The sequence below is a fragment of the Monodelphis domestica genome, chromosome 2 (assembly GCF_027887165.1).
Source record: "Monodelphis domestica isolate mMonDom1 chromosome 2, mMonDom1.pri, whole genome shotgun sequence".
Classification (NCBI taxonomy): Eukaryota; Metazoa; Chordata; class Mammalia; order Didelphimorphia; family Didelphidae; genus Monodelphis; species Monodelphis domestica.
Genome location: NC_077228.1, coordinates 118,234,893 through 118,262,051, shown reverse-complemented (window position 1 = coordinate 118,262,051; position 27,159 = coordinate 118,234,893). Strand labels below are relative to the sequence as shown.

Sequence of the window (27,159 nt, the reverse complement as noted above, 5' to 3'; positions counted from 1 at the left end):
GCATATCACATAGTAAATCCAAGTCCATGACCATTAACAGGAGCTCTTTCAGTTTTACTTTTAACCTCAAGAATAATTATATGATTCCATTATAATTCAATACTTCTTTTAATAGTTGGACTAATCTCAATATTTTTAACAATATATCAATGATGACGAGATATTGTCCGTGAAAGAACATTTCAAGGACATCATACCCCTGTAGTACAAAAAGGATTACGGTATGGGATAATTCTATTTATTCTATCAGAAGTTTTCATTGGCTTCTTTTGAGCATTTTATCACTCAAGTTTAGCCCCAACCCATGAACTAGGAGGATGCTGACCTCCAACTGGAATTCATCCACTTAATCCACCTGAAGTGCCACTACTAAATTCTACTGGCCTCAGGAGTATCAATTACATGAGCCCACCACAGCTTAATAGAAGGCAATCGAAAACAAATAATTCAAGCACTTACTATTACGATCCTTCTAGGTCTTTACTTTACCATTCTTCAAGATATAGAATATTATGAAGCCTCTTTTACAATTTCTGAAGGAATCTATGGATCCACCTTTTCTTCCCAGTACCCCAGATAACTTTCTAAGACTATGTTACAGATGAGTTGTCAGTTTGCATTGGTGGAGAAAAACCACAGAACTAGATCCCAAAAAAGTCTTCTTTCTAATTTCTACAAAAACTTTCATCTTTGTTGGGAAAGATGTGTTCATGCTCATAGCCTTTTTTTTTAAGTTATAATTTACTTTATTTTTAAAAAATATAACATAATATGTACCAACAATATAATTCATATAATTTACCATAAATATGTAATAAATACTAATAAATATGCTTATCCAAGAGAAACAAATTCTCACATTAGCTAAATCCAAAAATTTCTCTCATTATTTTTCCTTTTTTCCCCACCCCTTTCACCTCCCCAAGAAGGCAGGTAATATGATATAGGTTGTACATATATTATGATATAATATTTCCCCATTTGTCATGTTGTGAAACAAGACATAGATTGCTTGTATTAGAGAAAAAATTAATGGAGGAAATAAAGTGAAGAATGATGTATTTCAGTCTGCATTTGGACTTCTGTTCCTTCTATGTTGGTGGATATCCTTTTTTGTCATGAGTCCCTTGGAGATGTCCTAGATCCTTACCTTGTTGATAATAGTCAAGCCATTCCTAATTGACTATCATACATTATTGTTGTTACTGTGTACAGTGTTCTCCTGGTTCTGCTTACTTTACTTTGCATCACTTCGTATAAGTCTTTCTAGGTTAATTTTGTTTGTCACTTCTCATGACACAATAGTATTCCATTACAAGCATATTGGGCAACTTGTTCAGTCATTTCCCACTTGATGTACATAAACTTTTGGAGAGCAGGGATTATGTGTTTTACATTATGGACTGAATGTAAATGTCTTTTGCATATTTGTAGCTTTCTTAGTGACTGGTATGGTAGATGCTAAAAAAAATATTTGTTGGATGGGGGCATGAATAGATAAATGGATGGTTAGATGACTAGATGTTTCCTCCACCCACTTTCTCCATAATCATTCTTCTTTTGGAGTGATGTATTATAAAGGTTCCAATCCAAAGTACAAAACCTTCACTGTTTTGCCATTGCAGAATTCCATTTGCCATTATGCAATTCAGTCATGTCTGACTGTTCATGACTCCATGGACCATAATGTCTATGATGTTTTCTTGGTAAAGATGCTAAAGTGGTTTGCCATTTCCTTCTCCAATTTATTCTCTTTTACCAGGCTCCATATTGTTGTTGCTGTTGTTGTTCCATGACATTATAGATGTCATGACTTGATGAATTGGATTTCAGTGAGGCACAATTGTGCAGAATTGTCAACCTCACTCTCTCTTCCAATGTTATCTAAGTCCAATGGCAAGACGAGTCAAGATAACTACTGGTGGCAAGGTATGCAGTGACTGCAAATTCTAAAAGCTCCATAGTACTTGCTTTCTACATCTTCATGAGTTTTGGAACAAATTGTTCTCATCCACTCCTGATATAATGTCTGCTATGAGGCTCAGGAGAGAGAATGCTGGACCAAGAGTCAGGAAAACCTTAAAAAAAATCCTCCACCTTAGACACGACCCTGGGCCAGTCAGCCTCCATTTGTCTCATGTTCTCATCCATAAATTCCCATAAAATGGGAATAATAATAGCACCTATTTCCTAAGGTTTCTGTGAGGATGAAATGAGATAATATTTGTAAAGTACTAAGCAGAATACTTGGCACATAGTAGGAGATTAATAAATGTTTGTCTCCTTCCTTATTTGAATAAATGGACTCTCAATTCTTCTGATATCTTTTCATTATTTGCAAGACATGAGAAATATTGTACACCAGTGAACCTGAAACTGAATCTCTCTCTCTACAGCTGTTTCCAGAAGAGATGCCTCATTTTACTTAACTTACCCAATTAATAGAGACAAACAAATTAAAAGACAATCCCCTAGGTAACTGAGATGCAGAAGGCCTGAAATGGATAAACAACACTGTTGAAATGGCTACCAATGATAGGCAGATTGTGCCACACTGGCTTTGAATAAATATGACAGTCTTTCTGATCATTCAAAGAGCCTGCTATATTTCTCCCCTCAAGGAAGAATAAGTGTAAATGGGATTGGGCTATATATAGCATGAATTTTTTTTTTTAGAAACGAGAAAAGATTTTCAGATGGCATTTGTTGTTAAGTATTCCGACAAGTTACTTGAGGAAATAGGGGAGGGAATGTCCTCTTCTAACCAGAAGCAATCTTGCCTCTAAGAAGTGTGTACCAGGTGAGCTCTCCAGGTACCTCTTGGTACTAATAATAACTTACATTTATATACTGCTTTATAGATCACAGAACACTTGTTCATGTTCTATCTGATTTGATACTTGCCATAACCCTGTTAGATAGATAGGGCAAGTATCTTTGTTCCTGGGTCCACCTTCTTTCTCAGATACATTGTGTAACCATGAACTGGACACAACTTCTCTGAGACTCATTTTTCTTATCTATAAAATGGGGACAATGATAATTGTAGCATTTGCCTCATGTTATAAAAGGATGTTTAAAACATCAAAAGAAACCATTATGCAAACTTTAAAGGGCTATATAAATTTTACTTATTGTCTTCTCTGTTTACAAATTAAGAAACTGAGGCTTACAGAGATTAACTGATTCATCAAGTTTCTATAGCAAAGATGTGATAGAAAAAAGAATTCAAACCTAGGTTTCCTGACTTCATCTCCAGGATATTCTACTATGTCAGAGAGAAAGAAGAAAACAAAAGGAGGAAGAAGAGGAAGAGGAAGAAGAGGAGAAGATAAGAGAGAGAAAAGGGAGAAAGAGAGAAAAATAAAGAAGAGAGAAAGGTGAAAGGAAGGAGCACACCAACCAAATTCAACATTTTCTCCTGTGTTTCAAGAAGTTAGAGATTAATTTCAATGCTAGGCCATGGTAGTCTCTAAGTGTGGCTATATCTCTCAGATGGTTCATTTCTAGGATCCATCTTAAGACAGTGATTTTTAGACTTTTCTGTCTGCAGATCACTTTGGTGACCTGGTTGGATAGGTGGATTGCTTTGAGTTGGAGAGTTTTGAGCTTCTAGAGGCTGTTGGCATCTGTTGACCCCAAAGGGCCCAGCATTCCTCACCACTACTCCCAACTTGTGTCCTCTTGTCTGCTGTTGCTATTTCTCAACTTTGCTGAGTTAGGACACATTATGGAGAGTCAACTAGGTCTTAGCACTAACCATTTAAAATTTTTTCCCTGTAGTTTGTAGGTACAAACTAGTTTTGTAAGAGTTAGGATTAAGGCAAAAGTAAATGTAGGTCTTCTCCAAACTGATCCTAAAGAAAAACTAACGGCACCTTAGAGCCCGTGTTTCAGATTTCTAGGATACACCTTCCCTGGAGAAATCTTGGCCTGAGTACATCCAAAGCACTATCTTTAACTGTCTTCTAAGCCAGATCTTTCTGTACGTAGCCCTCAGCCATGTCTAATGGTTAAACCATCTCAAACACCCTACTTAAGTCTGGGCTACTACTATTTAGCAGTGGTACATTGTGGGTTGACCTCACAGTCTTAGAGCTTTCTGGGTTAGTAATTTATCATTACCATCCTTCAGGGGGAAGCAAGGCTGTACTGATAAATTCAATTAAAGAGGAAACTGAGGCTGAAAGACTTTAAGCCCAAGGGTTCTTTCTTGGAATTTGGAGGAAAACACAAGTACATATTTCCTATGTGTCAAGGGTTAAAAGATCCTGGAGCTGGAGATATAAAGTGGTTGTCGAATTCTACCCACTTACTTTCCTGAAAGTAAATAGATAAGAGATGATTGTCTATTCTATTATTTAGATTCTCCAGGGATCGACCTCATCACTGTGGCTAGTCGCCTGTTCCAGATTTAAATTGTCCTCTAGCTCTTCCTTAGGTCTAATCAATAACTTTCTTGCTATAATTCAAGTCTCTTTCATCCCCATCCAATTTCTTTTGGCAAGGATTCTGTTTGTATGTATAATGTCTTGCTGGCTATTTAATTTAAAAATCAGTTTGTAACCTACTCTTGGGTGGCTTCTATTTGGTACTAGTGGATGGAGATGGGAAGACGGTGGATTTTGGTCCATAGTTTGTGTATTTGCACCAGGTGGCTACCTTGGAATTATTCTAGAGAAGAGAAGGCTTAAAGTTGAATTTATGAAATGTCATCACACACACACACACAAACACACACACACACACAAGTGGTTAGCAACTGTTTTCCATTATCTTAATGAGCCATAACATAGAGGACTTGGGCAGCTAGATGTTCAGTGGATAGAGCGCTGGATTTGGAATCAGGAAGACTCATCTTCATGAGTCCAAATGCAGCCTCTTTGCCTCAGTTCTTCATCTGTAAAATGAGCTGGAGAAGGCAATGGTGAACCATTCCAGTGTCTTTACCAAAAAAACTCCAAAATGGGGTCATAAAGAATCAGATTCAGCTGAAACGACTGAACAACAGATAGACAACAACAACAAATATGGAAGGATTTTCTGAAAGTGATGATATTTTCTGTTGGAATAATTTTAGGAAGTGCATTATGGAACCCCAACTCAACTCAATGAAACAATTGTTAAGCTTCTCAAGAGACCTTTAAACATAGGAGAGCTCACAATCAAAGGATCACAGGTTCTTCATATGATAGACTTTCAAATACTAAAGACAAAGATCATAGGGCAGCTAGATGGCTCAGTGAATAAAGAACCAGGCCTGGGGACAAAAGGTCCTGGGTTCAAATCTGGCCTCAGTTGTTTCCTAGCTGTGTGACCCTGGGCAAGTCACTTAACCTCAATTGCCTCACCCTTACCACTCTTTTGTCTTGGAACTGATACTTAGTATTGATTCTAAGACAGAAAGTAAGGGTTAAAAAAAAAAAGATAATTTTCCCATAAATTTTCTCTTTTCCAATTTAAAAACATCCTTAATTCCTTTATATGGAATATATCTCCACTTCCTTCATTACTTTGGCTATTGCCTCTGGACAGGTTCTAGACTGATAATAATGTTCCTAAAAGAGTGTCCAGAATTGAACCCAATACTCTAGATGTTATGGCCAGTTTGAGTTTAGTGGGACTGTCATTTCATTATAAAAACTGTCTCCCTATATTATGTGACTGTTTTTGATAAAGTAGTCAGACATCAATTATTTATTAAATACTCTTAGTGCTAAATCCTGGAGATATGAAGACAAAAACGTGGCCCCTAACCTCAAGAAACTCACATTTGAATGGGGGAAATAATACAGTATATATTTGTTGGTTGTCTCTCGAACCGAGGATGACGATGGTCTTTGTGCGTTTTTGTGCACAAAGACACCTGTGCATGAAGATTTAAGTGGAAAAGTCGATGCACAGAGACAGTCCCACTCTCTCGGCGTTGGAAGCCTGGGTCCATTGGCACGAAAAGTCGTTACACCTGGAGACTTCCTCAGCTGCATTGGATGGCCGTGTTGTCTTTTGTGCTCCAACACGCCCTAAGCACTCCACAGTGCTTTGCTGCATCGCCATCTAAGCCGTTGAACCTTCTTATTGGTTTCTTCCGCCTGTTCCGCCGAAGCAGTCTTCACATGCTGGGTGAGCAAAGCCCTGGTTCACCAGGGGTCGACATTGACCCGATGGCTACCCTCACAAGGTTTAGCCGGCCTGTCGAAGCCGTTGCCTGGGGTGTGGCCTCTGCTGCATGCTAGCAGCTACTGGGAGCCACAAGTGAGAGCTGGGTATCAAGTGGGGGTCAGAGGCTGGAGAGCTGCCCTAGAAGGGCACGACAAACCCTCCATACCAGAGATATTACCCCTTCCTGAGCACCCCATACACAAATGGCAAATCATCTCAGAAGGAAGGGGTTAGTTAGGGGGAAGGGGAAATGGGAAAGGCCTTCTACAGAGATGGGATTGATGCTGAATCTTGAGAGAAACCAGGGAAGTCTGGAGGTCTACATGACGAAGGAGAGCATTCTAGGCGTGGTGACAACCAGTACAAGGTATGGAGACTGTAGATTAGAGTATTGTTTTAGAGGAATTACAAGTAGGCCAATATAGCTGGAGTAAAATATGTGGAGGAAGTGCAAGAAGACAGGAAAGGTAGAATGAGCCCAGGTTGTGAAGGACTTAAAAGCTGAACAGAGATTGAATATTGATGTTAGAGGTAATAGGGAGCCACTGGAGTTTATTGAGTAGGGGGCATTATATTAACCTGTGCTTTAGGACCTGTGCCAGTTTGGTGGCTGTATGGAGAATGACTTAGAGAGGGAAGAAATAAGGCAGAGGCCAATAAGAAAGCCATTGAAATAGTCCAGATTCAAGAGGTGATGTAGACTTGCACCCAGGTGGTGGTCATATGGACAGAAAGAAGGGAAGTATTATGAAAAATATTGTGAAAGTAGAAACTACAAGATCTGACAACAAATTGGATATGTGAGTACCAATGAAGAGACAAAAGTTGCTCATCTGGAAGACTGGGAGAATGGTAGAGACATTAAGAAATGGGGAGAGTTTGGGGTTAAAGATAATGAGTTCTGCTTTGGACATGTTGAAGGGATGCCAATAAGTGGAACAGAGGCAACAAAGACAATTGGAGATTCACAACTTTTGCTCAGCAAAGAAATTAGGACTTACTATTTATATTTGGAAATTATCTGCATAGAGATGAAAATTGAATTTATGAGATTATCCAGTAAAATAGCATAGGGGAAAAAAAGAGAAAGAAGCTCAGGGAAGAGCCTTGGGGGCCATCCACAGGAGGAAGGCATGATATGGATGAAGAACCAGCAAATGAAGCAGAGCAGTCATATAGGAAGAAAATCAAGAAAAAATCATTATCGTGAAGCATTAGAGAAGGTCTCCAGAAAGAGAAAATGACTGAGTTTCAAATGAAGCAATGGCCAAGAAGAATAAGCAAGTATGAGATCATAAGCAGCTTTGGAGAGAACAACTTCAGTTGAATGTTGAGGATGGAAGTCAGATGACAAAGGACTTAAGAGAATGAGAAGAAAGGAAATGGAGGACACTTATATACACAGTTTTCTCAGGGGTTTTATTTAAGAAGGGAAAGCAAGATTTAGGTCATTAGCTAGAGGGATGGTTAGGCTAAATAAGGATGTTTTAACGATGGAGACAGGTATCAGGATTTGTTGGTAAATGTTTAACAACTAGCTCTTTAGGGGACAGAATATACAATATACTAAAAAAAACAAACCACTTTACATTTCATCTTAGAATCAATACTCTTATTGTTCTAAGGCAGAAGGCAATGGGGGTTAAGTGACTTGCCCAGGGTCACACAGCTAGGAAGTGTTTGAGGCCAGATTTGTACCTAGGATCTCTCTCGATCCACTGAGCCACCCAGCTGCCCCCTACAACATATTTTAAATTTTATATTATTAACATTTTCTCATGCCTTTCTCAAGTCCCTGATTTCTGTGAGGTAAAATGCACTTAAAAAAAAATTACACTCAAAACTTAACAATCAGTTCTCCTTAAGCTAGTCTAAACTGGTTCTAGCAACTCCTGCAAGAGTGTTTATAGATTGCAAGGATGGAGCTAATAAAAAGAGAAAGATTGAAAATTAGAGAGTAAGGATAATAACGGAAGCAATCTGTTAGAGAAGAAACAAGGGGATGAGATCAAAAGTGAACATAGGGGCAGCTAGGTGGCTCAGTGGATAGAGAGCCAGGCCTGGAGATGATGATAATCACATGAAATCACATTGCATGAAATAAAGGTGAATTCCTCCTGGAACCTTCATCTTGAAGAAGAGTTTAGACCAGCCATGCTTTTACTCTCTGGCTTCAGCTGCCCCACTCCCCTTATGTCATCAATGAGTTCTTCCTAGAATCTCTATTTTAAGGAAAGACGCTGCTAAATCATCTTTGATTCTCCAAACATTGCCACTATACCCCATCATGGGTACCTTCCTTTGATCCTTTTAGCTTCCTTTTATGTGTTGTCTTCCCCCATTAGAATGTAAGCTGCTTGTATTTGTTTTTTTTCCAGCATTTATTATAGTGCCTGAACTAAACTTAAAATTTACTTCTTGACTTGACTTAGTAGTGGAATACTTGTAGGTGAGGGTAAGATCTAGAGTCTAACCATCTCTGTGTAGAGCTGTAGTAGAGGGACAGGTGATAGGAATTGGCTAGATTGAGGAACTGGGAAATTGGGATAGATGCGGAGCATCCATATGTATCTACTGAACTCCCCTGGTAGGGTTAGGGTTAGAGTGCAAACGTTGTGAGCCGCCAGGGATTGAACAGAGTAAGGAAGAATGGGGGCTGATCCACAACTGGCACCAGGATCTACATTGGGTGATAGATTTGGATAGCAGGAACTTCAGATGCGGGGTAGTAAATAATTCATGAGAAAGGGTGGTAGAGTGGAAACATTGACCAAGGCGTATTCCAACTAACCTGCTACACAGCCAGGGAGTTGGGGCATATGAGTGAACACACAGCAGTATCGAAAGCATTACCAAGGATACTGTGACAATGGGAAGGAGCCAGATTTGAGTGAGTGCCAGAATATGGAAGGAATAGGAAAACAAGGAAGGAATAAGAAAACAAATGGTTTAGGAGGAAAGGAAGTTAATTACAGAACAGCGACTCCAGAGAGCACCAGTAGAAGGGGCCGGCAGATTTGGGCTGGGGTCTGAAGTGAAAGGAGGGAAGGAAGCACTTGGGGGGACTCATAGAAAGCTAGTATCCTCTCAGAATGGTCCTATCTATGGAAGATAAGCATGAAGTAGATGATCTCTTATGGTCCCTTTTAAGTTATGATTCTCCACTTCCACCATGGACATTAGGAGGATGTAATTGCATGCATTCTGAAGGAATGAGATATGTATGTTCTGATTAACATATGAATTGCAGTCAAGTGAGATTCACTTTCATTTTGGCTCTCACTCTTCAATAAACCAGCATAGACAAGTCCAAGATATAATGGCTCTTAAATGCATCCTAAGGCAAAATGTTTTACCAACTGAAATTTTTTCCTTTTAATTTTCTCATCCATCTCTCCACACTTCAGGTAGACTGCCCTGGGAATAGATACAGTGTTCTCATGTAGGGAAATTTTTTGGTTTCCTATGTTTCCTATTGAAGCTCATAGTCTAATGGCTAGAAAAGGGGGATTGGATTCAGAAATACCTGGGTTCAAATCCTGCCTCATATACTTACTACATATGTGAACCTGGGCAAGTCATTTCAACTCTCTGGACCTTTGTTCCCTCATTTGTAAAGAGAGAGAGAGTTGAACTAGATGACTTCTAAGGCCCTTTCTAGTTGTAAGTCTATAATTCTGTGATCTTATTAAAACAAGTAGCAAGTTCTAACACTTTCTGTCGAAAGCCCCACCCATGACAATCTGTCAAATTCCTACTACATACTGCCATTGTTCTCACTCCTGAGACATCATAGGTGACTAGTAATCCAGGTAATCTTTCCAACTGGTGATGTTAGCCCCTTGTCTTCATGCTCCTGGTGGTCTGTGCTCTTCACACTTTAGACTGCCTCCTCCTTCTCTTTCCCAGTCCTCCCCTCCCCACCCCATTAATCTGAAGGAATATTTGAGACCAAAAGAAAAATGATGTTTCCACACCTACTCAGCTTTCCAGGCCTTGACACACAATTACCCATCCTTTCAACCACATCCTGGGCTTCAGTTTTATTACTCTTTCAATACTATTTTCCAACTCCTTCCCATTTTCCCTAATATCCACATGCATAGGCTACCTATACTGGTAGATCGGGGATCTATCTATATAGGGTTGGCATTGAACATCAAGAACTGTTCAGCACTATGAGCTACTGAAGCCATGAATGAGTATATCCAAGGCAGCTGCATTCAAGGGCTGGTGATTAAATCAGAGGATGAAAATGTCATGACAACATCACATGACTGAGGGATCAGTAATGGCTTAAGAAACAGGCTATACATAGCATCACAGAGAATACAGCAATATCCCCAAGTGCTTGATGATGACCCTGTTGGGTCTGACTAGTTTCATAAGAATTAGAAATAGCAGTTGCTTTGGAATAGGTTGTATATTGTGTTAGAGTTGAGTTGATATCAAGAGAAGTCCATATTTCCTTGAGAACTAGCCAAGATAGTCAGCACTCACAATGACATTCATCATGGTCAGGTTCTATTAGCTGATAAACAAGATGGTGGAGGAAAGCTACTCCTGGGGAAAGGAATCTCATGAGATTCATGTCCCCAGTCTAATTGGTTATTTCTTGGAGACACATACCCAGATGAACAATGGTCTCATTGAAATTTACCTACATTTCCAGAATAGGAAGTTTTGTGAGTAGTTTGAATCCTAGAAGAGCTTTGTAAAATTCTGGAGACAAGTCTATAGACATTAAAGATTGGGAAGCAACCTGCTTTTTCCAAAGTGCATGGAGTTAGCACTTCTACTATATATTCCTCTAGGTATGCACTTTACTGACTGACCCACTTATTATATATAAGCTCAGATTCTCCATTCCAGAATTGCAAAATTAGTTGCAGCTTGGTCCTGGATATTAACTTTCATTGATATAGCTCAAAGTTCTTATTTTTGTTCATCTTATTACACCATTGATCTATATTGAATTTGCAGTCAACTAAATATCTTTGGGGAGAGGGGCAGCTAGGAGGCCCACTAGAGCACTGGACCTAGAGTCAGGAAGACCTGAGTATAATTACAGCCTGAGACATTAACCATACAACCCTAAGAAAGTCATTTAACCCTGTTTGCCATGATTTCTTCATCTGTAAAATGAGCTGAAGAAAGAAATGGCTAACCACTTCCATATCTTTGCAAAGAAAACCTCAAATGGAGTCACAAAGAGTTGGACAGGACTAAACCAAAGTAACAAAATTCCTTTGGCATTTTTCATACAAATTCTCTGTCTTCTCTCTCTCTTATAAAATTTTAATTCTAAGTGAAGAACTTTGCACTCATCCCTTTTCTATTGTAGCTCATCATTCTTGCTTATTAAGATCTTTTAAGATCTTGATTCATAAATTTAGGATCTTGATTCCAATATGTTAGATATCCCGACCAAGTTTGTGCTCTTCACAGATTTGATAAACCACTTATACATCTAAGTCAGGAATAGAAACGTTGAAGTGAATAGGACCAAAGACAGCTTTGCAGCATGCCACTGATCTCAAATGTTCAGGTACAAAACTTTTATGGAATTTGTTATAAATCCACTACCTTTACCATAATCTATTCTACATTTCTCCATCTTGTCCACAAGGATGTCATGAGAGACTTCATCAACTATTTTGCTAAATTCAGACAAACCATATTCTCTAGCTAGTGCTATTAGCCCAGGGTCTACAGAGTCCAGGGGCCACATGCAGATTTCCAAGGGAACCATGGATAGATATCAGGGGGAAATTTATGTCTTTATTTTCATTTACCTTTAATTAAAATTTAGCTTGTCTTTTAACTATGAATATAAGCAAACTCAGACATTCTGAGAAGTGGTCCTTTACAAAATTTTAACAGTATCCAAAACACAAAAAGGTTACTAATACTTGTACTTATGGTATTTCCCTAATATACTTGCCCCTTTGCAAACCTGTCACAAAAAGAGATGTTCATTTCATGCCATTTCTTAGTGATTTATTGCTGGCTTCAAGTACTCACCTAACTTTTCATTGATTACTATTGAATGTCAGTCAACAAGAAAGAAATGCTTAGTATGGGTGAGTCACTGTATTAAGGGGAAAAGAAAAATGAGCTCTGCCCTCAAGGAGTGATCTTTCTGAATAAAGAGATTTCTAGGGCCTGGAAGAGAAGTCCATGATGAAAAATGAAGCAATTTTAATGATTTTAAAATAAGCTAACTCAATTGGGTCCATTTTAACTCAGCTTCCATTCATCACTTAACTAAGTGCTAGCCAGGCACCATCTGATAGATAAACTGGGTGGGGGAGGCACTAGTACTTGGAGGAATAACAAAATGCTTCATGTAAAAAACGTCAATTAAGCTAAGTTCTGAAAGAAAACAGAGATTTTAAGAGGAGGTGAGGAGGGAATGCATCTATATCAGCCAGGACTAAGTCATCAAAATGGGAGATGAAGTACTGCCTGTGAGGAAGAGAAAGTCAGCTGGACTTGTCTGTAGGATATGTGAAGGAGAATAATGTATAACAAGGCTAAAAGTATAAGTTGGGTAAGTTGTAAATGGCCCAGATGCCAAATATTAAAAACCCTGTGGATGAGGTCATTTAAAAAAAAAATAGATGCTCCTGACAGTTAAACAATTATTAAGTGCCTACTATATACCAGCTACTATGCTAAGCACTAGATATACAAATACAGTAGTACCTTGATATGCAAGTCACAAGCAATTTGAAATACAAGCAGTCACAATCACGATTTTTTGCTTTAAGTCATGAGTAGGTATTTGAATCACGAGCTTCCACCATCCTCCACCAGACAGCCTGTCAGGAACAGTCCAAGGTCCCTAGACGGAGCTCCTTCAAGGCCAAGTTCAAAGGCCGAACACCTCTCACAGGAAGTTTTTCCCACTTTTAAAGACCCTTCCTTTCGTCACTTCCTGTGCCTTCCTTCCACTTTACATGAATCAATTGCAGCTTTAGCTTTGCTTAGGACTGCCCAGGGAGCAGTCAGTCATTTCTGATTCGTCACTGGCTATAGCACACGTGGGTCACAGACCTCCCCATACTTAAGGATAAGTGCGGTGTATACTCTTCAGGTGATTAAATCTAAAAGTGGGTGAGGGGAGAGTTAATCCCATCTTCGCAATACCAAGAGCCATATCAGCCCATCAAGAAGCAATCATTGAACCCATGTTCAGGTATTGTTAGGTATTGGCAGGAACAGAAGAGAGATATAAGATTTGGTCCTTTATACTATGAAGTTCATGATTTACTTGGAAGACAAGATGAAAGAACACACGAAAAACCAGAGATTTATAAAAGACCATTATAATCATGTGCTACATGGAATTTCATGGAGTAGTAGAGAACCCAGGGAAGAGCTAAAGTTGACCTTCAGGAAGGGTATGAGTTAGTGAGGCAAATAGAAATGGTAAGTACAGTAATATTAAATAAGTCTGGGAAAAGGAGGCCAAAACCAGACCATGAAGAAATGTCAAGCTTAGGAACAATATTCTCCAATACAAAAGACAGCTATCAGTGAAGAATCTAGACAGTCCCTAGGAGCTGATTTTGATGTAAAATATGCTTTGAGAGACATGGATTCTACTTTGTTAAAGTGCATGGATCCTAATGACATCTCTGCAGCATATGGGTGTGTGCTTACTCATATGCAACTGCAGAGGCTTACTGAGATGTCTTTATTCTGTCCTTGGTGAAGGTCACCATGATACTTCAGGAAGACATACCTTAAAAAACATTTCTTAAAATGGATCCCAATTAAAGTGGCCAGTGGAATCTGGAGATGATGAGACGGGGGCTAGGGAGTAGGAGGAAAGCCCAGCTGGGGCAGCAAAAAAAGAGGGGATAAGGGGTGTGAGGAATCTTGAGGCCTAGGCTAGACATGAAACTGAGTGGGAGGGAAGGCATGAAAGTGGTGTGATGAAAGTAGTTAATCTTGGAGTGAAAATGAGTCATCCAGATGGGATGCTTTCCCACTGATACTTTGGATAGCATCCTTTTCCTAGGAGAAGAAATTAAATAGATCTTTTCCCTGATCTGATGGGCTGTAAAAGGCAACACAGCATAATGGAGAATACACATGGCCTAAGAGTTAGGAGACCTTGGTTCTCCATTCATGACTCTGCTAATAATTCTCTGGCAGAGAACTTAGGATTTGAGCTTGAGAGGCAGAAGGAAATCGGAGACCATCTAGACAAACCTCCTTGTTTTATAGAGGGGGAAACTGAAATTTGAGTAAGTTAAGCAATTTTCTAAAATCACTTAGATGTTAAATTCAGAAGCCAAGATTTGAACCCAGGTCCTCTGACTTCAGAACTGGTTTCCTTTCTACTGTACCATGCTTACTACTGGTCACTTGGTCTCTCCAGGAATCTGGTTCTTCAGGCATAAAATAAGAATTAGCCAATAACTAAAATAATAACATATATCACTTACTATGTGCCAGGCTCTATGCTAAGCATTTTTTCAAATATTATTTCATTTGATCCTCACATCAACCCTGGAAGGTAGAGGCTATTATTTCCCTCATTTTACAGATGAGGAAACTGAAGCAAAAAGAGGTTAAGTGACTTGCTCAGAATCCCACAAGTAGTAAATGTATGAGGCTGGATTTGAAATCAAGTCTTCCTGACTCCAGACCTATTCTAACTCCCAAATCCTATGACTGAAAATGTTTATGGAGATGAGTGGATAGGAATGATTATTGGAAAGAGCACATGGATATGAATTTTTTTTGCCACTGGTCATGGTAGTTGGCAGTTTATGGCAATAATGGTAACTAAAGGGCAACCAAAGCCCTTTTGCTTTCTGAGTCATGAGAAATCAAATAAAGTAGAATAACTATTAAAATACTTTCTTTTGACAGTTTAGCAATCTGGTATCACAATAGCAATGGAAATAGTCAGACTGTCTTTGAATTTTCAAAGTGGACAAAGTTATACCATTGAAAACAAATAAACTCCATCTCTTGCTTTTTTGAAGTCTTTACAGAGATGGGACCCCAATGTCTGAAATGCATCCTCTCATCACCTCTGCCTACTAGAATCCCCAACTCCCTTCAAAGCATGACTTGGATGCTGCCATCTGCCCAAGGGCTTCTCAGATCCTTCTAGTTGCGAATGTTCTCTTTTGAAATGACTATTAATTTGTGTGTGTTTTACATTTACCTATTTTCATGTCCAATTGCATGTCCCATTAGACTAAGTTCCTTAAAGACAGGGACTATTATTTAATTTCTGCCTTCTTGTTCCTAGTGCCTAGAATAGCACTTTAGGACACAGTACTCAATAATTTGCCTAGTTGAATGGAATTACTGACTTCTAACTTGTGAACTGTGCTATGGTGAGTTGGGGGGTAAAATGGGTTTTGTGCACTAAGAAATGGAAACGATGAGAAAACCAGAGAAACATAGTATGGTTTGTAGAGAGGAGAGTCAAAACAGTGGGACCAAAGAACTACAAATAAAATTTAACTGCAACAGTAGAAATGAAAATATCAGTAAGAGAAAGTTAGACTCAAAGCAACCAAAGGCCATTTATGGTAATGGAAAAAAGGTAATAATGACACATTCCTCCCTCCTCTCAGAGAGGAGGCAGGGGACCATTTGGGCAGAAAATTGTGGTTTTTATTTTTTGTATTACAAGAAGAATTCAATTTGAAGAGAGTTTTCAGAAATGACTTTTGACCTCCCTGGTTTCCTTTAAAATCCCACCTTCTACAGGAAGCCTTGCCCAAATTCTTTTAATTCCATTGCCTTCCCCCTCTGTTAATTATTTCCTATTTATCCTGCATTTAGCTTGTTGGGTATATATTTGTTTACATGCTATCTCCACCATTAGATTATGGACTCCTTGAAGGCAGGGAGTATCATGTCTTTTTTTGTGTGTGTTGGCCAACTCTTTGCAGAGTGCCTAGTACATTGTAGGTATTTAATAAATGTTTATTGATTGATCAATACAAAAACCAAAATATCAGTAAAAGTTGAATTAAATTAAACACATATATATTTATGTATTACAAATGTATTTTTCCTGCCCTTCAGGAGCTTATAATCCAAAGTACACCACCATAAACAGAGGACAGAGAACATGTTCCTAGATAAACAAGTAATGGAACAAAAGTAATTTCCTTTGGAATACCTTTTAGACAAAGTCTGTTATATCAAATACCAACATGTAAAAAAAATCTGTGTATGTGAAACAAAAAGATTTATGATTCCCAGCTGGTGGCCCACTTCTTTCAAGCTAAATTCAACACAACAAAATTCCAGTGCATCAAAAGAATTAGAACATCCCACTTGGAATTGTTGGTAATATAATGAAATTTGAACTGAATTCTAAAGCAGCCTTCAGTTGAGGCTCCCTCAGCCAGAAAAAGTGGAATGTTGGGATTGAAGGGTTCTATGGTTGTTGGGATAAGGCAGCTGACTGGGAGACAATGTCAAGCTAGAAAATGATCAGCCTTATAATAACATCGACAGTCACCTCATCAGTACTTTTAACTATTGTAATTTTCAGAGAATTAATTTTGTTGTCTGCTACACTGAGATATTGTCCTAAAAATTGGATTTGGAGTCAGAGGACCTGGATTCAAATCTTGCCTTTGTACTTTCTACCTAAAAGAGTTCTGTAACCTTGAAATCTTGTTTTCCTTTATGTTAAATGACAGGGTTGGACCTGACCTGACATCCTTTAACATCCCTTCCAGATCTAAAATTTTGATTCTATGATAATTATAGCTTCACAAAGTATGAGGGGTATAAAAAATGAAAAGAAACAGCCACAGGTCCTTACTGAGTAGCTTAGACCAAGTCACTTAAAGTCTCTTCTTCCTCTGAAAATGAAAAATGAATAATCTCTACTATTCTATAATAGCATTATGAGCTTGTGATCTAGCCAGGGAGAGAGGACATATCATTGAGGGAGGGATCAGGACACAAAAGAGAAATAATCTTAAGTGGTGGGTTATAAGTATTCCCTGTTTGTTACAGATAGATGTTACGGTAAATCAGAAGAAAGTCAGAGACGTGGATTGGGAATTTGAGTTGAAAGCTGGGACCTTAAAAACAGTGGGGAGGTTTTCTATCTACTCATCCATTTATTCACTCAATAAAAATTTGAGTACTTTCCGGCGTCTTAAGGATAATAATCTGAACAAAGTTGGAAAAGTATGAAGTCTGGGGGAGGGATGGTGGTGATGAGTGCACCAGTTTGGCTAGAGCAAAGGATTCATGGAGTCGAACAACGGGTGGTAAGCTCAGAGGAAGATCGTGGCCAGATTGTGATGTGCCTGACCTTATCAAGCTAAGGAATCTGGACTTTCTCTACTGTAGGTAAGGGAGGAGGTGCCGGAGATTTTTCATGTAGGATAGTAACATGCGCAAAGGAGTATTTTAGTAAGATTTATGGGAGAGCAGTTAGAAAACTGTTTTAGTTCAGGCGTGAGACAATAAAGGACTTGGAGTAGGATGGTGGGGATGGGAATGGAGATGAAGGGGAAAATCCAAAAATCCTTTTCGAGGTTGGGTGGGCAGGATTGCCTGGCAGTTCAGTTAACTTTCCATCCTGCTCTTCCAGAGAGCCCCGTAGATCCCACCCCAGGATGAATCCAAGAGAGTAAGCTCCTGTTCTTTGCCTAAAATGGACTTCTTCTTCTTCTGCTCCTCCTCCTCCTTCTCTCCTCCTCCTCTCCTCCTCCTCCTCCTCCTCTTCCTCCTCCTCCTCTTCTTTCTTCTTCTTCTTCTTCTTCTTCTTCTTCTTCTTCTTCTTCTTCTTCTTCTTCTTCTTCTTCTTCTTCCTCTTCCTCTTCCTCTTCCTCTTCCTCTTCCTCTTCCTCTTCCTCTTCCTCTTCCTCTTCCTCTTCCTCTTCTTCTTCTTCTTCTTCTTCTTCTTCTTCTTCTTCTTCTTCTTCTTCTTCTTCTTCTTCTTCTTCTTCTTCTTCTTCTTCTTCTTCTTCTTCCTCTTCCTCTTCTTTTTCATTAGCTTGTTTTGCACTTGACATTTGGAAGCTCCTTAGATCAGCAGGAACCTGACATGTATTCAACTATCAATTCACCCATAAGTCAGTTTTCAGATATGTTTGCTACTGAGGGTCCTTCCTGCAACTCGCATGTAGCAAAATGAAGTAAAATAAGTGGGTGACGCCTGATGACAAACCCTGTTGTCATGGGGAGAAAATCAATTACAGAGCCATTAGAAAGTCAAGTCCAGGTGAAATCAGCAACAGGGAGGTCCAGAACTGAAATTAGGGAGAAGCTATCATGAATTTGCTCCTTTGATCTAGAGCAACCAGGTGGCATGGTGGATAGATCATGGGATTTGGATTCAGGAGGATCTGAGTTCAAATTCTCCCCCAGACCCTTATTAGCTGTGAGACCCTGGGCAAATTACTTAACATCTCTCAGCCTTGGTTTCTTCAGGTGTAAAATGAGGATAATAATAGCCTCTACCTCACAGGGTTGTTGTGAAGACCAGATGAGACAATACATGTAAAGCATTTTGCAAACCTATATAAATGCTAGCTACTCATTTTGATGATCTCCTTATTAGTCATCAGGAGACAGATGGTAACTTCTCACCTCCCACCCACCCGGCCGCTGTTACTGCACTTCAAATATTAAACACCTTTTACTCTTCTAGTCCTTTAGGATCCCTGTCATTACAGGAGTAGTAATGCCTGATGGAGAAGGCATTTTCCTGTTAGTTAATGAGAGGTCAGACTTCGGTCCTGCTGTGGTCCTCAGCCCAACCCATTATTAAGGAACCCCAGGGCACTCCACCTATTAGGAAAGTTGAAAATATGGCTAACATCTGTAAAATAAGTCTCTCCTTGTGTATGAAGAAAAAAAACCCTCAAAATGTTTATTCACAGCTGGAATTCGATCAAGTTAAAGAATCCCCCCCCCCCCCAGGAGGACAAGACAATTAATGTATAAGGTTGAGAAACACCCTGGTCAGTGGAATGTTCTCTCCGTAAAGGAATAGCTGTCTTTCAGGGTGGGCTAAGATGGATGCAGACTTTTTACTATCTAATTAACAGATTCTGAGAACAAGATTCTAACTTTTGGGAGGGCTATGAAAGAATGAAGGGGAAACAGTGAACGGATAACTTGCAAACAAATTAATAGCAAAACAGTGAGAAATACATTCAAGTTAGAGGATTAGGTAGGAACAAGACTTGTTGAGGAAAGCTCCAGAAGAGATCTTTTCAGATTCATAATATCTTCACAACCAATAGGGATTTGCAAAGGAGAATATCAGACCAAAACCAGAATAGACCTCTAGAATTTGGGGACAACGTTTAAAAAAATGCCTCTCAGATAGTCATGCAAGGTTCCAAATCTTCCAAAGGTGTCTTCCCTGAGGCTTTCTCACCATTCTGATCAAAGACTTTTTAGTTTCTTTACCTGTAAAATGAAGGGGTAGCGACTAGATGACCTCGGTCCTTTCCCTATCCAAATCGATGATTGTATGATTTATAATTTCACTAGTGTCTTCACCAATACTGATCAGCATCTCCTTTCTAACTTGGAGTCTCAGAGAGTTGCCTGGGGTGCTGAGAGGGTAAGTGACGTGCTCAAATTGCAAAGCCAGTGTGTTGGAGGCATGACAGGAAGCCAGGTCTTTGTGTCTCCAAGGTCCATTCTCTGTCTTCCTCCCTGGACTGCCTCTTCTGAAATGTGACATATAAACAAGATAGAATATACTAATATAATAGACAATGTAATTATTTAATAGAAATATAATGATCTAGAAATAAAACATAATAACTAATATGGAATATGCTGCCATCTAATTACAAGTAACAAATCTACTGTTATAAAAGAACAGTAATCAGTCGATCAACTATTATTAAGCACTTACTATGTTCTAGACATTGTGGCCACGGTTCAAAAGAAGGCAAAAAAAAGCCCAAAACTTTAACAGTCCCTGACCTCAAGACGAGTCCATTCTAATGTATGTGGGACTAAAATATGCAATAACCCGGGACACAGAGAGAGACAAGGAAGGGTCAGTGTGGAGTTGACAAATAGAAAAGTCAGAGAACAAGAGTCTGGCTCTGGCACTGACTATCCAGGAGAAAGAACGTTGGTAGCCCCAAGGGTAGGGGTGGCTGTCCAAGGAGGACCCACACCTCTGGTGGGCTTGCTGAGCCCTTTTCCGGGTTGCTTGGTCACGGCTGATGTCCATCTGGCACCCAGCTCTGCCCTGTGGCTCCAGGAGGCAGGAGCAGTGGTCACACCCCAGTAAACCGTCTCGGCAGATGGGCTAAATCAGATTGAGGGTAACGGATGGGTCCCAAACCCATGGGTGAGCGAGGAGGATGTGCACCCAAGGGGGTGAAGACTTCACTCTGAGAAACGGGTGGATGAGAACAATTTGTTCCAAAGGCCATGAAGGCTTGGGAAGCAGGAGGTGTGGAGCTCTCAGAGCTTGGCCAGACATCAGAGAAGCTAAGCTCATCTATAGCATCCCAGGCTGGACATTGTTGACTCTAGAAGAGAGAGTGAGACTGAGGACTCTGCAAAACTCTGCTTCACTTAAATCCAGCTCATGTGCAAGTCAAGGCATCACCCTGTGATGGCGCTGATCCTCTTTAAAAAGGAAGGGCAAATAATGCAACAACCAGTTATCTAGACAGAAACATCCCCAGAGTCGTGGTGGATAGATTGCTGTGCTTGGAATCTGGAAGATCTGAGTTCAAATCCAACTTCACACCCTTATTAGTGGAGTGACCCTGAACAAGTCACGTAATGAAGTTTGCTCATTTATAAAATGGGGATGATAATACTTCCTTCCAGGGTGGTTGTGATGGTCAAGTAAGACGATGTTTGTAAAGTGCTTTGCAAACCTTAAAGCACCATCTGCCTGAATGCTATTCATTCATTCATAAATGATAAGCTTTCATCACTTGATAGAAATCTCCCTTTAGAATAATTCTGTTCTACTCTTGGGCACTAAGCAATTTTCTGCCTTGTTATATAGTGTCCTGAATGGATAAACTCAGCATTAGGAAGTTTCTTGCCCGAATACTTGCTGCCAGCTCTCCCTTAGGATCAGAGGACTGAAGGGCTGGACAGGACTGTAGTAATCATCTAGTCCAAATGCCTCAAGAGACTGCAGTCCAGAGCGTTCAATGGGTTTGTTCCAGATGACTCGGGGTTCGAGGCCAGTTGGGAACTGAGTCTACATTTCTGATCCCAAATCTCATGCTTCTTGTACTATTCCATACTGTTTTCCTTTATCCATCTCTTTCAGCAGAATATGCTAAAAACAAAACAACTCCAGACTTGGCCCTCCATCCTCAGTGCCACCTAGCTGCCCAAACTACTAGAGAAATTTGAATAATTAGTTATTATTATTGTTTCCATCATTTTATAGACGAGGAAACTGAGATCGATAGAGGTTCAATGGCTTGCCCAAGGTCCCACAATTAATTAGTGGCTGAGATAGTACCAAAATCCAGGCCAAGTCTTCTAATTCCCAAATGTATTGCCCTCTTATCGTATTCTGCTGAAAGACTCTCTTCTCAAAGAATGGAGTAAAAACAAACTTGTGTCGACGTATAAACTCCTCAGTACACATCCTTTCTGTGAGATGGAATAGTGTAGAATGACTCAAAATATGTCCCTACAGACTGGCAACTTGATCTATGACATGACTTTGATATTTATATAACATCTTTTTGCCCACAAAATCCACAATACTTTTCACTGAGGGTTTCAGGAGGAATCAATCCCTTTAATATTATTTAGCAATACTAGGGGCTACCCATGCTTGGTTTCCACACAATGGGCAGGCCAACACTTCCCACTTACCCTTACCTGGCATTCTTTGGCTTAAAACATAAATAAATAAAAACAACCCTTTGTCTCAGCCCCTCACTGTACATTCCATCCACTCTCTATGTTATTCCTGTTTCCCCTTTGTTATGAACACCGTTTCCTGCTTCGACCTATTTCTTTCTTATGGCTTCCCTCCGAAATTCCTTTGTGTTGTTGCTGTACTTTGTTATTTTATTGTTACTTGTTTGTTCCTTCAGGCCAGGGCCTGCTCTCTCTGGGGGCACTGAAAACTCAGATGGTGACCTTTATGGCACGAGATGGGAGCTTGGGTTTGTACGACTGCCCTTGGGCCCCTCGAAAAGAGGACCCCCACCCGTTGACCCTTGGAAACTTTCCATGCAAACTGACTCTTCAAAAGAGGAGTTTTAAAAGGTACTTCAAGGAATGCCCCAATTTAACTGTTGTATAATCTTCCAGTGGAATCTGAATTTATACACGGGTTTGTCTTTCTCCATAGCAGCTTTTCTCTGACCAATGACTGATTGCTATCTTTGCAGGCTTCAGAGTTTTTCAAAAATGAATCTCTCTGGGGGCAGCTGGGTAGCACAGTGGATGGAGAGCCAGGCCTAGAGACGGGAGGTCCTAGGTTCAAATCTGGCCTCAGATACTTCCCAGCTGTGTGACCTTGGGCAAGTCATTTGATCCCCATTGCCTAGCCCTTACCGCTCTTCAATACACAGTATTGACTGCAAGATGGAAGGTAAGAGTTTAAAAAAAATTAATCTCTCCAAATAAGCGCTTAAGTTCCCAATCTACTGACCACTAAGTGAGGGGCTCCCCAAACCCAGGAGGAATACATTAAGGGGTTACTCTGTGCCACCGAGGGTTAAGCACTGGGGTCACAAAAAAGAGGCAAAAGCCAGTTCCTACCCTCAAGGAGCTCACCATCTAATGGGAGAGAAAAGTAAAGAATCACATAAACAAACCATACACAGGCTAGAGAGGGAAAGCACCAGAATTTAGAGGGATTAGAATGACTTCGGTAGGTGGTGAGATTGTATTTGGGACTTAAATGAAACCAGGGAAGCTGGGAGGCAGAGATGGGGAGGGAGAGCATTCCAGCCGTGGAAGACAGCCAGAAAAATGCCCACAGCCGAGAATGGAGGGTCATTGGAGATGCAGCGGGACACGGGTCTCTCTTGAAGCCCAGTCGCTGCCCCATCGCTTGATTAATAATACTTCATTTCCCAAAAAGATACATTATTCCCATATTTGGGGGCGAGGTGATGCAGTCAGTGCAGTCAGAGTTAAAAGCCTATCAGATAAGAAAAGGGAGCCTGGACACAGTCGTCAACAAGGAACTTGAAACCGTAATCTGACTTTTAATACACTTGGGTTGTGTCAATAAGACACCCAACGACAGGCAGCAATTCAAGTGAGCTGGGATGGGGCTGGACCAGTGACTCTTTAGTGAGGACGTTCCTTTTACCAGTACAAGTCAGCAAGCTTGTTCTCTGCCCTTCATAATCTCAAAGAATTGCCTAGAGCTCTAAGAGGGGCCATGATTTCCCTGAGGTCACACAGTCAGGGGCAGGACTTGAACTCAGAGCTTCCTGGACGCAAGGCCATCTCTCTGTGGACTGTTCCTATACCACACAGGTGCTATTTTTGCCTGCTTCGTGTCAAATAACCAACTGGACTGATCGATGGGAAATAAGAGCATTGGATTTGAAACCTGAGGGTCTGGCCTTGCCAGGGTCGACTCCGTTGACCTTAGACAGGTTCTTTGCCCCTCTGGGCCTCACTTTTTTCATCTCTCAAGTGGGGTGATAACCAGCTGACGATTCCATCACCTGGATGGCACTTAGGTAGCCTGGCAACTGACACTCACCAGGCTCTATTACGGGTGAAGCACCGCGCTCAGCGCTGGAACCATCACTCCCCCCCACCCCACCATCCCCAGGCCCTGCTCTCCCGGAGCTCAGAGCCTAACCGGGGAGGCATCAGGCACGCAGCCACGCACAAAGAGGACATGATTAGCCGGCTGGTCGTGAGGGAAAGCACAAAGATTAAGGAGGATTAGGAAAGGCTTGTGGAGGAAGGGGGGATTTTAGCGGAGACTTTAAAAAAAATAAATCCTTACTGTCATAGTAACATTTACTAGTAGTAGTTCGGGAACAGCAAAGAAGCTGTTTTCTGACCTCAGAGCCTGGATTCTTTCCACTTTCCATTTGTATTTGTTTGTCATGTTGCTAAGCTCCTTGAAGGTAAGGTTTGTTTCCTATTGATCTTTGCATCCCCCATGCTTTATATACACTTATGGTTCGGTCCTTTAAGTTGTTTCTGATCCTTTGTCGTTTTCTTTTGAAGGTTTTCTTGGCACAGATCCTGGAGGGCTTGGCCCTTCCTTCCTCCAGCTCATTTGACGGATGAAGAAACTGAGGCAAAGGAGGTTAAGTAACTTGCCCAGGGTCACACAGCTTGAATTTAGGTTTTCCTGACTCTAAACCCAGGGCTCTCATCCACTACGCCACCTAGCTGCCTGGTATACACTTATTAAAGACTATGACCAAGGCCTTAGTGCCTCATAGCTGCCCTGTAAATGCTAGCTATCATTATAGTGTAAAGGGTAAAAGGAAGCTTCATGAATGTTGAATTGGATTGCATTTAATGTCCAGGGCCTTGGCGGTTCTTACCTGGAATTTTTAAATTGTCTCTTAACATTATGCTATTTAAAAGGATTTAGAAATAGTTTAGTCCAAACCTTTCCTCTTACCTATGAGGATACTGAAGTTAAGAGAAGTTAAATCACTCCATTTTTTAGTCTCTGTCCTTCCCTATCTATCTTTCACATAGCTATCGAATCTTATTGCGCTCTGCTCGACTCCTCCTAGGATTCAATCATATTCCAACTCGTATTAGTGTTATTTACTAAATGTCTCATCCTTCCTACTGGATTTTAAGTTCCCTGAGGTCAGGAACTAGGCCATTTTTGTTTTTATTTTTAAACTAATACATAATAATAACCATGCCCAACAATTATGAAGTTACTTAAGTCTTACAAAGCACTTCACTGCTATTATCTTTTTTTGATCCATACGACAAGCCTACAAAGTAGGTGCTGTTATTTTCCACATTTTGAATGAGGAAATTGAGACTAAGAAGGGCTAAGTGACTTGCTAAGATGACAGGTAAGTGTTATGGGTGAAATTCAAACTTAGGTCTTCCTGATTCCAGTCAGCATTCTATATACCACATCATACTTTATCTAGTAATAATTTAATAAATGTTGGATTGAATCAAATTAAGTTGAACTGAAAATTCTGTGCCTTAGCATGGACAGAGAGAGAGGAATATCTAAGGAGAAAGTCTTGGACACTAGAAAGAAGAGATAGAAACAGATTTGTTGAACTTAGAAAGCTATATCCCTAGCTATATCCTTAACTAGAACTATGTTTTTGGTAATTTATATTGTGGTTCCCAGAGATAGTCATTTGGAGATTACATGCATTTTAGCATCACAGTAAGCTTTTTGTGGCTTTTTATACCTTTACATAGTGTTCCTACGAAACACTTTGAATTATTATTTTATAAGAATATAAAGTCCTGGCAATTCAAAGGCAAATGAATAAAGACCCTACCTTCAAGGAACTTAGAACCACCTAAAAACAACTTGTAAACAAATATAATGGTACAGTGGAAAGAATCTTGGCTCTCAAGTCAGAAAACCTGGATTCAAATCCCCCCTGATGATTACCACCTATGTGATCTTAGACAAATTGTTTAATTTCATGGGGCTCCCTTTTTCATTTATAAAACAAAGGGGCCTCTTAAGTCCCTTCTATGATCCTATGATGATTTGGGGAGGGAATCATTAACAGGTTATTTATTATTATTATTATTAATCATTAACAGGGACAGGAAAACGATGACCTAGGAGGTAGTCTCAGCACTGAGCCTCCAAGGAAGCTGAAGATTCTGGGAGTGTGGTTGTGGAAGGCCTGGAGAAAGGATGCAAGAGATATTGTTGAGGGAGAATAGGCAGGACTTAGCAACTGATTGGATCTGGAAGCCTGGCAGTGTGAGGAGAGAGAAGAGACAGAGGACTGAGGCTTCAAGCCTGGATGACTGGGAAGATATCAGGAACTCCAAAGGAGATATGGGAGGTCAGGGTGAAGGGCAAGATTGAATTTGAGGTACTAGCAGGGCTGGATGATGTAAGCTGGAAGGTAAGATCTATTTTTTTGTGCTTACTTTTGTGTCTCCAGTCCCCCCCCCCCCCCCTTGCAGTGGGGAAGAGCACCAGATATGGGGCCAGACTCCAGGTTCAAATCCTACTTTGGCTCCCCCTTCCACCAGTGTGGCTTGGAATCCACTTCACCTCTGGGCCCTAGTTTCCTCATTTGTAAAACGAGGTTTGGATTAGGACATAGAGGAGCAGGCCAGTCCCTGGAAAAATCATCGGGGCAAACTCATTTTACAGATGAGAATGCTGAGGCCCCGAGGGAGAATGGCTAGTCAAAGGTGGTGCACCCGAGCACATTGATTTGATCTGCACCCAACAAGCCCAGTAATACTCGTTCGGGTTTGTCTGATACGTCCTAAGCTCTTTTCAAACACATTTCTGTCCAAACTTCCCAATCAGGAGCGGCGTCAGAGTCTGAGCCTCCCTCCGCAGCCCAGGAGAGAATAAGGAGCTGCGTCTGACAGCAACTGCCCTGCCCTTTCCCACGTGGACCTGGGTTTGGAGGACCAAAGTCTAGTGGTTGCCTTGGGAGATACTAGTCCCTATGCGTGAGGCAGCAGGATGAAGAGACGAGTATCATTAGCGCCGGGATTCCAGGGCTCCCAGTGCGGCCACGGCCCGCACCCCTTATGGAAGATTCCGGCAACCACCCGTCTCCCTCCCATTGCACCCGGCCTTACTCCACACGCCCCCCACGCCACCGGCTGCACCCGGCAACCCCAACCCTACACCCGGCGCCGGGAAAGAAAAGCCCCGCCCCCATCGATTCGAGCAGCTTCTCCGCCCCCCTCCCGCCCCGCGAAGCCGTTACCCAATGATCAACTCAGGAGGGCGGGGCAAAGTGTCTGTCGTGAGGGCATCCTGGCGAATGAGGAGGCGGGTAGGGCTGGTGGGCGGGGCGCCGGGGACAGTGTCACGCACGGGTCCGTGTGAAAACGGGGGTT

General features: G+C 40.8%; 1 long non-coding RNA gene across 1 annotated transcript; it reads right to left on the bottom strand.

Moving 5' to 3' along the window:
* Positions 1-253: 253 nt before the first annotated feature.
* On the bottom strand, positions 254-27,134 carry LOC130457138 (uncharacterized). Its single transcript, XR_008916204.1, has 2 exons — positions 27,027-27,134; positions 254-19,856 (listed from the first exon to the last, which is right to left on the bottom strand). It is a non-coding gene; the product is annotated as an uncharacterized LOC130457138 (long non-coding RNA).
* Between the last annotated feature and the right edge of the window lie 25 nt (positions 27,135-27,159).